The sequence below is a fragment of the Molossus molossus genome, unplaced genomic scaffold (assembly GCF_014108415.1).
Source record: "Molossus molossus isolate mMolMol1 unplaced genomic scaffold, mMolMol1.p scaffold_m16_p_4, whole genome shotgun sequence".
Taxonomy (NCBI): Eukaryota; Metazoa; Chordata; class Mammalia; order Chiroptera; family Molossidae; genus Molossus; species Molossus molossus.
The window spans coordinates 12,087,108-12,103,351 of record NW_023425377.1 but is presented as its reverse complement, the minus strand read 5'-3'; the positions used below and the strand labels follow the sequence as shown (position 1 = coordinate 12,103,351).

The 16,244-nt window shown below is 39.4% G+C and overlaps 1 non-coding gene across 1 annotated transcript; it reads right to left on the bottom strand.

Moving 5' to 3' along the window:
* Nucleotides 1-3,983: 3,983 nt before the first annotated feature.
* On the bottom strand, nt 3,984-4,108 carry LOC118616692. Its single transcript, XR_004956670.1, has one exon.
* Nucleotides 4,109-16,244: the final 12,136 nt, after the last annotated feature.

Sequence of the window (16,244 nt, the reverse complement as noted above, 5' to 3'; positions counted from 1 at the left end):
CTGACTGCTATTACCAATTTGTGGTGGCTAATTTTCTTCATTAAAGAAATGGAATATTTGCTGGCCTATTCAAAATACGCTTCAACTTTCATTGTTCACATTTCCATTAGTGAATAAACCAATGTAAGAGTTAGTATTATCCTGGTAACTATTAGGATTATACTTTTAAAAATATACCATTTCTTATTTATTTCACTTTTTTTGTTTTTGGAAATGGAATCAAAGTTCTTCAAATGACCAAGATTTTCTTCAAAAGGTCACAACTAAGAAGCTGTTCTCATATAAATTGTTCATTGAGGGTCATCACAATTAATAATAACATAATTGAGCAAAGATACTCAAAAAAAATATTTTGATTTACGTGTTTATAAAAGTTTCAACAATAAAAATTTCTTAAGTCAATATCTTTTACTCATTAGATATATTTAATATGCACAGTAGGTTTTACGGTACCCGCACGTCCCTTTCTGACAAGGAGTTGGAAGGGGTTGGTGAAATACACGGTAGTGTTTTTATTTTTATGCTCAAAATGATAGGAACCAAAGAAACTAAATGAAAAGCAGAAAGTGCAATTAGTGGCTGATACAGTCCAGGGAAATGCTGAGCAGCCAACTGAAGAGGAAGCCCAGGTGTGATGGTTGTGCCAAGTGCACCTGGGACCAGGAAACCACGTGTCATTGGTGTCATCCCAGCCTTTCGTCTCTGCTCTCTCTCACTACAGACCAGGTTTGTGGGGAGATCAGTGTTGGAAAAGAAACCACTCTAGATCATTTCAGCAGAAACTACATTTATTAAATGGCTTGTGGATTCCTGGGGGTGCTGAAAAAATAAAACTGCTGATTTTTGAGGAACAACGTCCAAAGGCCATGGCAGAACTAGACCACTGAGAGAATGCGCCTCTGTCCTGCCTGAGAAGTTTCCCAGAAAACTGAGGGTCTTCACTGCAGCCGCTGTTTGCAGAACCTTTTGCCTCCGCCCCACTCTGCACTAATAAAACCTGCACCTCATTCCATGACCCTTTCCCCAGAAATTCAAAGTTGAATTCATATCTTGTTGGAATATACTTGATTAGCAGAATCCAAAGTCTCAGGACTGGAGCTAAAAGGGGGTCTTCAACAGGTAGTTTTCGCCCTTTGGCCTCAGCAGCAGAAGAGGAAATGCCAGGAGGTTGAAATAGATCAAGGATATTGAGTAATCTGCAATACATACTATTGTGAACTCTGCCTGAGATGTCCTGATTTTATAATTTAGAGGTTCACTACTGGGAAGAGATTGACTCAATGCTCTTGCAAGTTTTAAACTTCCCACAGAAGAGCCTGAGAATGAGCCTCCTCTTTCATCGAGGAGAGCTCTAGGCCAATCAACTCTAGTCAATGGAAAGGGTCACGCTATAAAATGCTCATTTCTAGGGTGCTAAGGCTAATGGGAGCCACGGTTGCTGAAAAAGAAGCGTTGGGTCAACAGTCCTGTAGGTTTTCATTGTGTGTTCATGTGTGTATGAATTTGTCAGCAAATTTGTGTCTATGTATACAAATATGTAGATATTCAGATATTTAGATACACTATATTGAGTAGTAAATACTAAGTAGGTGATAGTGTTGTTACAGAAATTTGGAGTTCAGAGTTGCTCTAAAAATTATGCAAGAATGTTCTGCAGCTAAGCCCTCAAGTGGCATGTTTCTCAGGCAAGGGTCAGAATATAAGAAAAGGTTCCATCTGGAGATCATACCTGATGTATCCTAGAGGTAGAGAAGCATGGCGAAATTTTGGGAAGGAAAACTTGAAACCAGATTTTACCAGCTCTTGAACTACTAGAAAACTTGATGTTCTCTTCTAAGTAATGTGCTATTCATGAAGACATTAAACACTATTTTTGAAGGTTAATCTAGGTATAGTATGAAAGACAGTGTGGAATGCCAAGTTAAATTATGGACAGGAGCTAACAGAGCTTCTAATTAGAGAAGGGGGAAAGCAAAGTTACTAGGAATTGATTAGATGATCAGTATTGCAACTTTTCATTTCCAAGGAAAGCAGGCTTAGACAATGCATGAAATGTCATAATTTATGACTTAAAGAATCTTGCCAGGCATCAGAAGGAAGACTTGAGAGGCTCATGTTTTCTAACATAAGTGAGACTTGAAAGTAAACAGCAGTGTAGCCCAAATCTTGGCAACTACTTCTATTACTTGCTTTCTATCTCTGCATAAGTGGACTCTTTTTAAGGTGGTTTTACCCTTACATGACTCCTCAACATATTTTTCCCTCCATATTTTCCCTTGCTATGTACCATCCAAATTGTTGCGTATATTTTGCATGAAGCTCGTTGGCAAGACCAGAGATGGCAAGCAGAAAAATGATTCTCCTTAGTTGCTTGTCTACCTTAAAGTTACCTTCTTTATTATAGAAATTAAAATTTAAGATGATTTTAACAGTGTTTTTCCACTCTTGTTTTTTTTATCCTCACCTGAGGACATTTTCTCCATTTTTTGTTCAGATAGAGTGGGAGGGAGAGGAAAAGAGAGAGAGAGAGAGAGAAACATTGACATGAAAGGGACACACCGAGTGGCTGCCTCCTGCAGGACCCAACCAGGGCCATGGATGAATCGCAACCGAGGTACATGCCCTTAGTGGGAACTGAACCCGGGTCTCTCTGGACCACAGGCCGACGCTCTAACCGCTGAGCCAAACTGGCCAGGGCTTTCCACTCTTGTTTTTTAAACTAAAGTATCAGTCTGAAATAAGAGGATTTGTAACAGCCATGTTTCTCTGCTTTCTTAGAAGGATACACATGAACAATCAATACAGAGTAATGAAATGGAACACTTGAGTCATGGATTTTTTTTAAGTTTCAAATTTCATTGGGAGCAAAGGCAACAAGAAATGTTTCCTATCCGATCATGTCTATAAAACAGACATGGCTGTATATTATATAGCAATCTTTCTAAAGTCCCATGGGCCAAGACTTGGCTAGTTTACAAAAAATTGCTCCTCGAGGTAATTCTGTAATTTTGTACTGTGTCATTCACTTGACCTTCATTGAAAATTATGCCTTATTTCAAGTTTGATTATTTCCATTTTGTAACTGTAAGATCTTACAGTTCTATCCAGTATCATGATCCTAAAAGAGTGTCCAGAAAAGTTACATGTCTTTTATTTTCATGTTAATCCTGTAAGAAAGAAGTCGAAGTACTTTTCAATAAAGAAATGATTGACCTTTCGGTGAAATGTTAATTAGTGTCTGAAAAACAGTAGTCCCATCTGCCTATGTTTTTTTAATTTTAAAGTAACATTGATGACAAATTTTCCTTTATTTATGCTGACTACTGTTCTTTTTCTTTTGTTCTCCCCTAAAATAAATTCAAAAATATAATCATGGCCTCCAATATTAAGTGTAATTCAACAGCAGAAAGTATAATTCTAATTCTTGTCTTTTTCTTTCTGTAGCTTGATTCAGAATATAAATCGGAAGAGGCTTAAGGCCTCTATTTCAATTTGCCTTGCTTATTCACAGTGCAACTTAAAATAAATGTATTGCTTTCCATTTACATTTAAGGTCAGATGAAAGGTAAGTTAGGATCTATTGCACTGGCAACAGCCAGTAAAATATTTCATGCAGGTCTGGGGAATACTGGTACCTAATCAAAAGCAGTGTAAAACCATGTCTTTCAGAGGTCACCATTTTGCACTACATATATACCCAACATAGGGAAATAACTTCTACCATTTATCCGAACATCTCAAGTTCATGTGATGGGAGCTAAAAGAATGATGTAATAGTTCAGGATTTCTTTTAGCTGGGCTGCCTGGTATATTGGAGAATTGCAGCATTTTAATGAATAATATTCATTAAAGGAATATTTATGTTAAAAGTAAAAAATGACTTTATTAGAGACCCAAATTGTCTAAAATCAGCAAAGCAAAATCAACGGCTAAACACCTTCTCCTCAATACTCTTTTTTAAAAATTTATTTTATTTCTTTTATATATGTCAGTAGTGGGACGCTCTACCCTTTTTACTTGCCAAGGGTGGAAAGAAAGCTACTATGTTTCTCTAGGACATTTGCAAAGAGCTTTCTTCACCTTACAACTGAATAAAAATAAATATCTTCTCTACCCTACACTCTTAATATTACTCTTTGCACATTGTCATTTATTAACTAAATCCAATTAATTTTTTCAGAGAACTTTTAACCTTTAAAATTATATGTGTGCATATAATTGACATACAAATAATTCATCAGCTTTAATTGTACAAATTGGATGTTATTTAATGGTGTAATTCCCACCGCAATCATGATACAGAATCTTTTCATTGTCCCAAAAAGTTCCTCTTGTGAGCTTTTGTATTAATTACACCTCTCACTCTCTGTCCCTGACGACCACTTATCTGCTTTCTAGCCCGAGGCTTAGACTTGGGCATTTCTTAGAATGTCAGACCTAAATAGACTCATACATAGGTGGCCTTGTGTTTCTGACTTCTTTTAATTAACATAATGCATTTGATGTTTATCCACGTGGTGCGTGTCAGTAGTTTGTTCCTTTTCTTTCCTGTGAGTGTCATTCCCTTGTTTGCACATATATTTTCATTTCCACACGGGAGTGTTGACAATGCACATTCTTGCCTTGTTCCTGACCTTAGGATGAGGCTACCGAGAGTCTCGTTAGATGTCCTTTAGTACATGGAGGACATTCTTTTCTGTGTCTAGTGTGCTGAGAGTTTTCATCATGAAAGGATATTGAACTTTGACAGATATTTTTCCTGAATCTGTTGAGATGGTCATAGAATTTTCTTCTTTATTCTTTTGATAACGGTGAACTACATTCATTCCTGGAATATGTCTGTCTTGCTTACGGTATCTTTTCCCATGTTGCTGAATACAGTTTGCTAAAATGTAGTTACAGGTTTTTCTGTCTATGTTTATGAAGTATATTTGTCATTTTATTTTCTTTTAAATTCTTTGGTTTTGTTATCAGAATAATGCTGGCCTCCAGGTTTTAAATATGAATAAAACAACTGTTCTCAGAATTTTCTCCATTCCGTTTTTTTATTTCCATATTTAGCACAGATAGACTAGAAACAAGTAATCCTCTCTTCTACATTCTGGAAAACTTTGTGAAAAGTTGGTGTTATTTCTAGTTTTATGAGGGGAATCTTTAACTATAAATTCTGTTTCTTGAGCAAGCTTCTGGAGTTTGTGCCCGCAAATAATTTTATCTCAAGATTTCTCATCCATTGGCATAAAGTTGTTCATATACTCCCTAATTACTCTTTTAACATCTGTCCTCTTTCATGCCTAATATGGGTCATGTGCGTCTTCTCCCTTTTTTCCATCTCACCCGGGCATTTGGTTTGTTTTGTTGCTCTTTCAACTTTTGGTTTCATTGATTTTCTGTTGTCCTTACTATTTTCTATTTATTGGTTTTCGCTGTTACACTTATTTTCTTCTTTCTGCTTACTGGGTTTAATTTGTTCTGTTGTGTAGGTTTAATTTACCCTTTTGTCTTACATTTTGTCTTACATTTTCAAAGTTGGAATTTTCAATCATTAGCTGCGTCCTTTCATCGGCTCTCAAACGTGTGTAATGCTATGCGTTGCCCTCTGTGCACTGCTTTTACTGCGGTCTGCAAATTCTGATTTTGTTATGTTTTAATTTTTGTTAAGTTCAGAATCTTTTTTGATTTCTACTTTTTCTATTTTATCCTCACCCGAGGACATTTTTTGCATTTATCTTCAGATACAGTGGGAGGGAGAGAGGGGGGAAGAGAGAGAAACATCAACGTAAGAGAGAAACATCAAAGTGAGGGAGACACATCGAGTGGCTGCCACCCACACAACCCCAAGCAGGGCCGGGGACAAACTGCAACCGAGGTACGTGCCCTTAGCAGAAACCGAACCCGGGTCTCACTGGTCCACGGGCCGATGCTCTAACCTCTGAGCCAAACCGGCCAGGGCTGATTTCTACTTTTGACCCATGGGTTATTTATAAAGTGTTGTTTAATTTCCAAATATTTGGGAGGTCTACCAAAATATCTTTTTGCTGTTGAATTCTAACTTAACTCCACTGTAGTCATAGAATATAGTTTCTAGGATTTCAATCTTCTTAAATGTCTTAAGGCTTGTTTTATGGCCCAGAATATGGTCTACGTTGGTGACTATTTTGGGTACACTTGGAAAGAATGTGTACTCTGCTCTTGTTGAGTGGAGTGTTTTATAGATGTCATTGGGTCAGGATGTTTGATAGTGCTGCTTAAATCTTTCATATACTTACTGATTTTATGTCTACTTTTCCATCAATTACTCAGAAAGGAGTATTTAAATTTCTAACTATAATCCCCAAGCAAGTCAAAGAAAGCTTCGTATCAGATATGCCAGACAAGAGAACTGGGTCCTTCAAGGTATGAATGAAAATTCAACAGGATATTAATTGAAGAAAGGAGTCCTAGGGTAAAATATATGACTATTTAAAGTTAGCTAAAAAGCAAATTATAAACTTTTACCTATTTTATCACTACCAATATCTTTAAAAAATGTTTTGGTTCATTGATAACACTAAAAACAGGTTAGAAAAATGGGATTTGGTGTATTCATGTCAAGCTCTTTATTATTTAGTTAATGTGTTTTAATGCATCTTGCATAATAGAAGAAAAATTGAAACTTCGATTTGGTATGCTGAGGTAATGATAATTATCTTGATGTCTCCAGAACTTAATTACAAAAAGAACCCCGGCATTTTCGTGAAATAAGCAGTAGGTGTGAAGACAGCTGGGAGAGGAACATTGTATGCTCCACGAAGCACCTCGCGGGCATGCTAAGGGCGGGCTAGGTTACCCCGAGGGCCACAGGGATCACTGAAGGGTTGCAGGGAGTGAATGACGGGGTAACATATGGGATTTGTCAAGACTGCTTTGGCAGAAAAGTCGAACATTGAAAACAGACAAGCCACTGAGCATTTAGAAGTTCCTGTGATTTTACTGAAAGTCAATGAAAGTCTAAATAAGAGAGATTTGCTCGAATTTAGGGAAGGATTTCTGGGGGAAAAATCCCTATCTGGGGGGTCAGTTTTAGGGGAATAATTAGAGAGGAGACTTCCAGTGAATTTCGTCTTGATGGAAATCAAGATGAAAAACAAGAGAAGCCTTATGAGGAGACAGGTACATGCTGTGTTAGGTTTTAAATACACATCGTTCGAGTTGCCTCTGGAAGTTTCAGGCAGAATTCTAATAGACAGCTAGAGATGGAGCTTCAGGTCAACACTGAGTCCTGGAAATGGGTAAAATATCTCAAAGAGGGAGAAAAAGGGGTAAGGATAGTAATGTGGCCAAAAGAATTGGGACAGAGGTAGAGCGGAATGGTTTAGGCAGGAGATACCAACCTACCACGTTCGGCCACATCACTGTTTATGTTGTGAGCAGCTTAACGGGCTCTGCTTAATAAGAAGCAACACTTTACCTGATGCATCTCATGCTAATTCTCACGAAGATGAAACAAAATGAAATAAACAACCCCTAGGCTTACATTTCTGGAATTATTTCTAGTTGGAAATGGTTTGGCTTACGTTTTGGGCCAAATCTCAGAGAGCATTGTTTTCCCCCGTTCCTAATTCTAGAGAATGCTATAATACAATTTTCTTTCTTTCTTTTCTTTTTTTAATCCTCACTCGAGGACATTTTTCCATTTTTGGTTCAGATAGAGTGGGAGGAAGAGAGAGAGAAACATCGATGTTAAAGGGACACATCGAGTGGTCACCACCTGCACAACCCAATCAGGGCCAGGGACAAATTGCAACTGAGGTACGTGCCCTTAACAGGAACCGAACCCAGGTCTCTCTGGACCGCAGGCCAATGCTCTAACCACTGCTCGGGCTATAATACAATTTTCTTTAAGTTTAAACTATTCACCTTACTCTTACAAGCCTTCTTCCTTGTCCCCTCGCCCTCAAAAAGATAATTTTACAACAAAAATAGGCATGCACCTGAGAGTGGGCACCTTTGGGCAGCTGAACGGTCTAATTGGATAAGCATCATGAAGTTTACAAATTCATAACTATTGTGGTTTTTCTGCTGAGTGACTTTCCTTTTTGCAAACGCTGTTAGAGACCCCAGACTCATTGTCATATCCCCCTGCGCTCCATTGCCACCTCAGCACAGATAAACCATTGTTGAAGATGCTCGAGTCAAGAGCACATTGATCCTTCATAGTAGAAGCAATTTCCTGTTTTCAAAACTTGTAATGAGGTTTAAAAAATACAAACAAATCTAATATATCCACAGCAGAGATTACAGAGTTGGATGAATGCAGACAAACTGATGTTTAAACTATTGTAACCTTCTCTAACATTCTATTGTTAAGGTACCAGCAGGCTTCTCTGCTGAGTGAAGAGGGTCCAGGGTAAAGATGGAAGTTTCCTAAAATATATGGCCTATAGCTGAAATGTATACGTAATTTACCTTCATGTGAAAAAGAAGGACCCTGTCTTTTATAGTCTCTATTTCTATGGGACTAACGTTCTAACACCACAGTTTGTGCTGTGAAAATACTCAGGACGAAGCCCCCCCGCCCCCCAGTAGAAGACATATGGTTTGTTGCTGTTGTTAATTCTCACCTAAGGGTATTTTTTTTCACTGATTCTCTGATAGAGTGGGAGGGAGGGAGGGAGAAAGAGAGAGAAACATCGATGTGAGAGAGATACATTGATTGGTTGCCTCCCACACAACCGCAGCCAGGGCTGGGGATCAAACCTGCAACCCAGGTACGTGCCCTTGACTGGAAATGAATCCAAGACCCTTCAGTCTGCACACTGATGCTCTAACCACTGAGCAAAACAGGCCAGGGTGACATATGTTGTTATTTCGTCATTAAAAAAACTTCTGGTACACTAAAACCTTACGAAAATTTTTGGAATTTCAACTTGAAGACTTTCTTTTCGAAATTTAGCAGTACTGCCACGTCTATTGGTAATAATACACCTATACTCACATTAGAGATGGTTGAAATATACCATCTATACTTCAAGTTTTTATATACTTTACAGTTCATCATGAAATAGAATGAGGAAGCCTATTCCTGCTACACATGCGTAATATTTAGCTACCTTCCACCCCCCTACTGTATCTACTTTATTTTATTTATAGTAAGATCATCACACTTGCTGAGACCTTTGCCACTTAACCTCTGGGCTAATGAAGGTATTTCCTTGAGGGTCTCCCTTTTCCTTCCAATCTATTCACTCAACCTGACAGATCTCATCTAGGTTAATATTCCCCAAAAGACTATCTGATCACTTTATTAGGACATGGTGTTCTGCCTTTATTGAGCTTCGTATCTAGAATCTAGGAGAATTAAACATTCTAAGTGAGCCATAAGACACTAACTTGACCCAGGACTGAAACTGTAAAGAGATGATGATTGAGAGTCAAAGGGGAAATATGTTTCCTTGGTGACTAATATGTTACATTCCAACATATTGAACCCCTCCACCAAAAATTAAAACTAAATTCTAATTTGCTGAGCCATGTTCCAGGAAGCTTTTGTTCCTTAACCATGATGGTTCGACTTCCTTTGTTGTCTTTTCTGATGCTGCCCCCTCCTTTCCATTCACTAACACACCCTTTCCTTGACCCGCCAAGAGTGAGAGTTCTCCATCTGACACTTCCACCGCTCCGTCCCTTTGCTTACGGCTGGGTGTCCTCTGACAGGTAGCCCTCAAGTATGTCCGTGTATGTTCGCCTGATACCATTGGGCAGATAGCAGACCTTGTCTCTTTGTGCCTTACTTGTCATATCATCAGTGCAGACCGACACGCTACCACCAAGCGTGGTTCCCAACAAAACTAATCAGGATACAGTGAAACCTCTGATCACACGCATTCCTTTTATTCAATAAACATTTACCGAGGTGGGTCACCTCTTATGGTCTAGAGTAAATGTGCAATGTTAACAGGCATCGAGCTCTTGCTTTCTCGAACTTATTACCCTTATTGAGAAGATGGTGAAACTAAGGAACATAGTGGCTAAAAAGTTTACCAGTGCTGCCCAGCTAGGAACTGGACGGCACCATTAAACAGGAAGCAATCCTACCCTCTCTTACGCGCATCTGCCTTGTTACTCAGGGATCTGAGGCAGCGAGGACTTCAAATCATCCACAGACTCAGGAGGACTAGGACTTACCCAAGATCACTAGAATTTAAAGCTCGGTTGAAAATGAGTGAAAGATTTATTGACATCTATGCTTTTTAAAATATAAATTATTCCACTTATCAAATATGCAATTATGGAACAATGTATTGCATATTTCAGTTCTGTGTTCTTTTCATGACCCTCACTGTCACAACGATGTCCTTCTTTAGTTAGTGATTAGAATTTCCCATGTTAAGTTGTAGCCCCCAAAAAGTACAATTATGCATATATAAAAAAATAATTATCTCTTGCTTTTATGCCTTCACCCAATGATTTAAGTGCATAAAATTTCTAGTACATGTCAGGAAACACCATTGGTGCACAGGTACTCTTGTAACGTTACAATGTTACATTATTAAAATCTGGCCACAGCTCCACTGGTCCAAAGGAGGTAGCATTGTTTGGCTTTATCATGCGTGTTTGCGTCAAAGGGAACGGGAAGGAAGCAGTGATGAGTGTGCAGCGCCGGCTGCCAGCGCAGTCAGCCCGGACCTGCACAGACCCTAGTGCTCCCCTGTGAGCCCCACAAATAAACTACACATGTTGGCACAGAATTTATATTATTATTGTGGTTGCCTACAATTTACAGGTCTGGCTGTCCTGGAGAGGCGAGTGTATCTGTCACAGCCTCTCCAGGGAGGGTTCACCGAATGGCGACGTGACATCTGCACTCGGGGAAATTTCAGGCTCCTCTACGATACCCCATCTCCCAAGCACCTGTTGCTCCCTGATGGCGTACGGAGGGCGAAGGATGCTGTCACTCGGTGGGTGTGTGTCCTTGGCGGCTCCATGGGCTCACCGATGAAAATGGTCAGGGAGCACCCTGCGCTGGGATGTATCTGCGACCAGAAAGGTGCTGCCTGTGTTTCAGAACAACAAGCCATGGACAAAGCCCTCACCCGCTGGTTGTTTTTCACTGTGTAAGAGAAACTGGGTGGAGCCCAGTCGGTGTGGCTCTGTGGTTGAGCATTGACCCATGAACCAAAAGTTTGCTTGTTTGATTCCCAGTCAGGGCACGTGCCCGGGTTGTGAGCCCGATTCCCGGAGGGGCGTGCAGGAGGCGGCCAGTCGATGTTCTCTCTCCTCAATGTTTCTCTCTCTCTCTCTCACTCTCCTTTTCTTTCACTGTAAAATCAATAAAGGGGAAAACATATTTTAGAAAAAGAGAAACTGGGTTGATATTTCTTCACTAAATTAACCACTAGTAGCACGTACTGATTAAGAGCAAAAACATCTAGGCTTGATTCCCAACTTTATCTAACCCTCACCCTAACACAACTTTACCTAACCCAAACCCTAGCCCTAACCCTAACACAGCTTTACCTAACCCAAACCTTAGCCCTAACCCTAACACAACTTTACCTAACCCTAACACTAACCCTAACCCAAATCCTAGCCCTAACCCTAACACAACTTTACCTAACCCAAACCCTAGCCCTAACCCTAACACAACTTTACCTAACCCAAACCCTAGCCCTAACCCTAACACAACTTTACCTAACCCTAACCCTAACCCTAACCCAAACCCTAGCCCTAACCCTAACACAACTTTACCTAACCCAAACCCTAACCCTCACCCTAACACAACTTTACCTAACCCAAACCCTAACCCTCACCCTAACACAACTTTACCTAACCCAAACCCTAACCCTAACCCTAACACAACTTTACCTAACCCTAACCCTAACCCTAACCCTAACCCTAACCCAAACCCTAGCCCTAACCCTAACACAACTTTACCTAACCCAAACCCTAACCCTAACCCTAACACAACTTTACCTAACCCAAACCCTAACCCTCACCCTAACACAACTTTACCTAACCCAAACCCTAGCCCTAACCCTAACACAACTTTACCTAACCCTAACCCTAACACAACTTTACCTAACCCAAACCCTAACCCTCACCCTAACACAACTTTACCTAACCCTAACCCTAACCCTAACCCTAACCCTAACCCAAACCCTAGCCCTAACCCTAACACAACTTTACCTAACCCAAACCCTAACCCTAACCCTAACACAACTTTACCTAACCCAAACCCTAACCCTCACCCTAACACAACTTTACCTAACCCAAACCCTAGCCCTAACCCTAACACAACTTTACCTAACCCAAACCCTAACCCTCACCCTAACACAACTTTACCTAACCCTAACCCTAACCCTAACCCTAGTGAACACTAACCCTAACCCTAACCCTACTGAACACTAACCCCAAGCACAACCAGTGAAGCTGGGAATCACTGGCTCTGTGAGTTAGGGTGGACAAGTTACTTACTTAAACAGTCAGTGCCCGAGTGCCCTGAACTTTAGACATGTGGGCAATATTAGTGTCCACATCACACAGTGAGGAGAGGAGGAAAAGAGGTAAAATCACATAACAGAATGTCTGGTAACTGACATTCCAAAATGTAACCATCATTTTTATACCCTCATTATCACACGGGGCTGTCATATAAACATACAGTCACTACGACAGTGGTTGCAAGCTCTCATTTTCATTTTCCTTTTTTTATAATGATATATCTAGGAGCTTAATTTCTGCTTATCTATTTGTATGGTGTATCTACTTTCTTTTCAGCAGAAATAAATGACCACCATTCAAAATACTCCTTCTTGGACATTTTTTTTTTTCATTCCTAGTACCTTTTGAAAAGACTGCGCTCAAATAATTCTGAATTTTACAACTGTAAATGTAGGCCAGTGGTGAACTTTGAAATATGGCTGTTTCTCTCCCTTCATATCATGTGAGTTCCTTTAGACACAACCGACATCATCCCATCAATTTATCTCCCGCTTCTCGATTCTGAGACAAACACTGGGATTTCTGAACTGGACAATAATGTGATATGTCTTACCAGCTGGATCGTTAGCAGCACAAGCTCCGTAATGATGCTGCGTCATCACTCGCCTGTAGAGTAACAAGCTTGCTTTCCTCCCTCGGTCCTTGCCCTGCAGAAACCAATGTGCTCTTTTGAAGACTAAAGATCAAACTGCATCACACCTGCTGTCACACTTTGGAAACTATACAAACTCCTTAGCACATTCCACAAGGCCTTTCCCAGGTCCGTTCCTGCCTTGCCCTCGGGTCCGGACTCCTGTGCTTTCTTTTCTTCAACACCAGGTCCGGTCACCTTGGTCTCCTCGTTTTGCAAAGGAGCCGGGTTCCTTCCTGACCGAGCGTCTGTCCTTGTCCCTTCTCCTGGAAGGCTTTTCCTCAGATTCTCAGCACCTTCTAAGTGGATGCCTTCTAGGTCCATGCCAACACGTCAATGCTATTGGAACGTTTCTCCTGACTGCTTTGCTTCATCACACCGGCCCCCAGCCCCCCACACGTTTATCACTCTCATCCTCTTACTCTGTTTCACTTCATGCTCATTGTTACCATTGGAAATTTTAACAATTTATGTATTTATTGATCTATTATCTGTCTCTCACACTCGATTGACTGTAAGGTGCAGGAAAGCAAAGATTTTCACTATCATATTGACAGCTCTATCCTTACATCTCAGAGCTTAGAACAGTGACTGGCCCCTAGCAAGGAGAATCGAGAATATGAATGAACTAAAGAGAGCAGATCATGTGTCAACTCAGAAGCAAGTAACATGAATAGCTATTATTTCAAATACAGAAAACAGTAAGTTTTGTCTTGTAGTTAGCTTGTTTTTTTTCTAACGAGAGTGTCATTCACTACATTTATTGTAATTTACCTATTTAATCATGCAAATGCCATTGAATGAATAAACCTATTATTATAAAAGTATATTTTATCACGAAATCCATTAAAAAGTTGCTGGATGAAAATTAAGAGCCATTAATCTTTTACATCATTTCAGTATTTCCAAGGTATATCACTCACCTATATACTACCAAAAATCTGACCTACTGTTTCAGGAAAAGTCATTGAGATTCTCTCTCACTGAAATAGTATTTTTCCCCCTTCCTGACTTTTAAAAATACAATTGTGAAAATGTGAACTATTGTGACTATGATATCTTATTAGTGTGGCCGAATTTTAATTAGAACTTCGAATTATGTAGACTACAAAAATAATTTTTGTCTGGTTCAACACTGTCAGCTGTGGTACAGATAATGAGATCATGGTACCCAAATGTGGATATTCAGTATAGTTAAACTTAATGTAGTTTTTGAGAACAAACCAGTAAAACGAAATGAAACTCATACTGAACATGTGACTTTAATCTGTGGTTATTAGAATGATTTCTCCACTGTCCTGCTTACGCAATCATCCTGAAAGAGAGAACAACTCAGTACTCTTTCGAGAAGTTACTTTCCTCCAAGGTAAAATTACAGATCTGTCCCTTTACAATATTCCTTACACACCTTTCAATGAGAAACAATATAGTCTCTAGCAAAACCTTTAAGGAGAAACTCCTTTCAATACAGACAATTTTGGATAATAGACTGAAAATCTGGGGGAATGTAGATACACATTTGTCAGCATATGAACAAATTTCTTTTTTCTTTATTGATTGTAGAGAGAGAGGAAGGGAGAGGGAGAGAGTTAGAAACATTGATAAGAGAGAACATCCATGGGCTGCCTCCAGCACGCCCCCTACTGGGGATCAGGCCCACAACCTGGGCATGTGCTCTGACCTAGGATCATACCAGGGACTCCTTGGTGCATGGGTAGACGCTCAACCACTGAGCCACATCGGCCAGGCAGCATATGAACATTTTATAGAAATAACATTTTCATAAGTAATTACAATCTGCTTAAAAATAAGAAGCACTTCCTTATAAAAATATTTTTTTTCCTCCTCATAAGAGGTGGGTTGAAGGAATGAAGGAGTCTCTCTCTTAATTCATTACCCTTTATTGGTTATATTCTATTTTTCTACATCCTGGACAAAGTGTTAAAATACAAAATAAACAACCCCTGGACATTCTCAGTCAGTGTGTGCTAGGTGGTCCCTCCACCCCATGCCTTATTACAACAGGTCTCTCTCCCCAGTTTTAGAAAGAGAGGCTAAACCTTCCAGTATCCGCTACAATTGTTGATCTCCCAATCTGGTCTACACTTACGTCTTTACCATACAAGTTAGCACTCATTGAAATACCTTGTTCAGTGTCTTTTTTTTATTCTCAAACTAGATAACACACATTTTAAATGTATAACTATGATTTATTAGTATTTTTAAAATTTTTCAAAATGCTTAGCATAGTTAAGGACTCAGAGTAGAACAAAAGATACTACAATCATGTTCAGTCCAAGTCATAATACAATTGAGTCATCCTTTATATTAGAATAACAAAGGAAGAATTCTTTGTTATAGACTCTTTGCTCACCTATTTTAATCACAAGTTTCCAAATTTCAAAACTTCTTTTTTTTAAAAAACTTCTTCCTGTTTTTACAGGGCTTATCATTATCGTCCCTGGTAGAATGTAAGTTCCATAAGGATTTTTGTCCACTTTATTAACTTTTTGAACCACAATGCCTAAAATCATGCCTGAAAAATGAAAGTGTACAGTTAATATTAGTGGAAAATATGGATGAAAGAATAAATATTTTCTACCTTCATAGTTGTGAGCATTTTATCACTCTACACTACATATAGTATGCACTCTACACTACATATAGTATATATCCCTTTAATTGAGAAAATAAATGAACAAACTCTTGTGATACAATCATATTGCCAGTAACATGTTTCAATGCATTTACTCAGTACTAACATGCATATAAAATATTTAAATGTTTTGGAAAGCGGACTGCATCTTAAAATTCATATAGACATAGAATGTGCTGGTGGTAAATTATTTTTCTCTCCATCAAAAGCTGCGTAGTCGGTTTGTGCTTTCTGCGTCATCCTGATGTTCCTTAGAATTGAAAGAACGTGGTCCTCTGCTGGGTACGGATGGTCAGTATCACGTCATCAGTTTAGCTGGGTAACCGTGGTCCTTGGTAACTGCAGTGGTCAGTACCTCTGGCACCGGTAAGAGGAGACAGCTGCCGTGTCCAGGAACTCTGACGATTTCCTAACGGTTCCGAGCGCTGCTCCAGGGTGTTTGCCATTGTTTGCTCCTTACGTAATTCTGAGAGG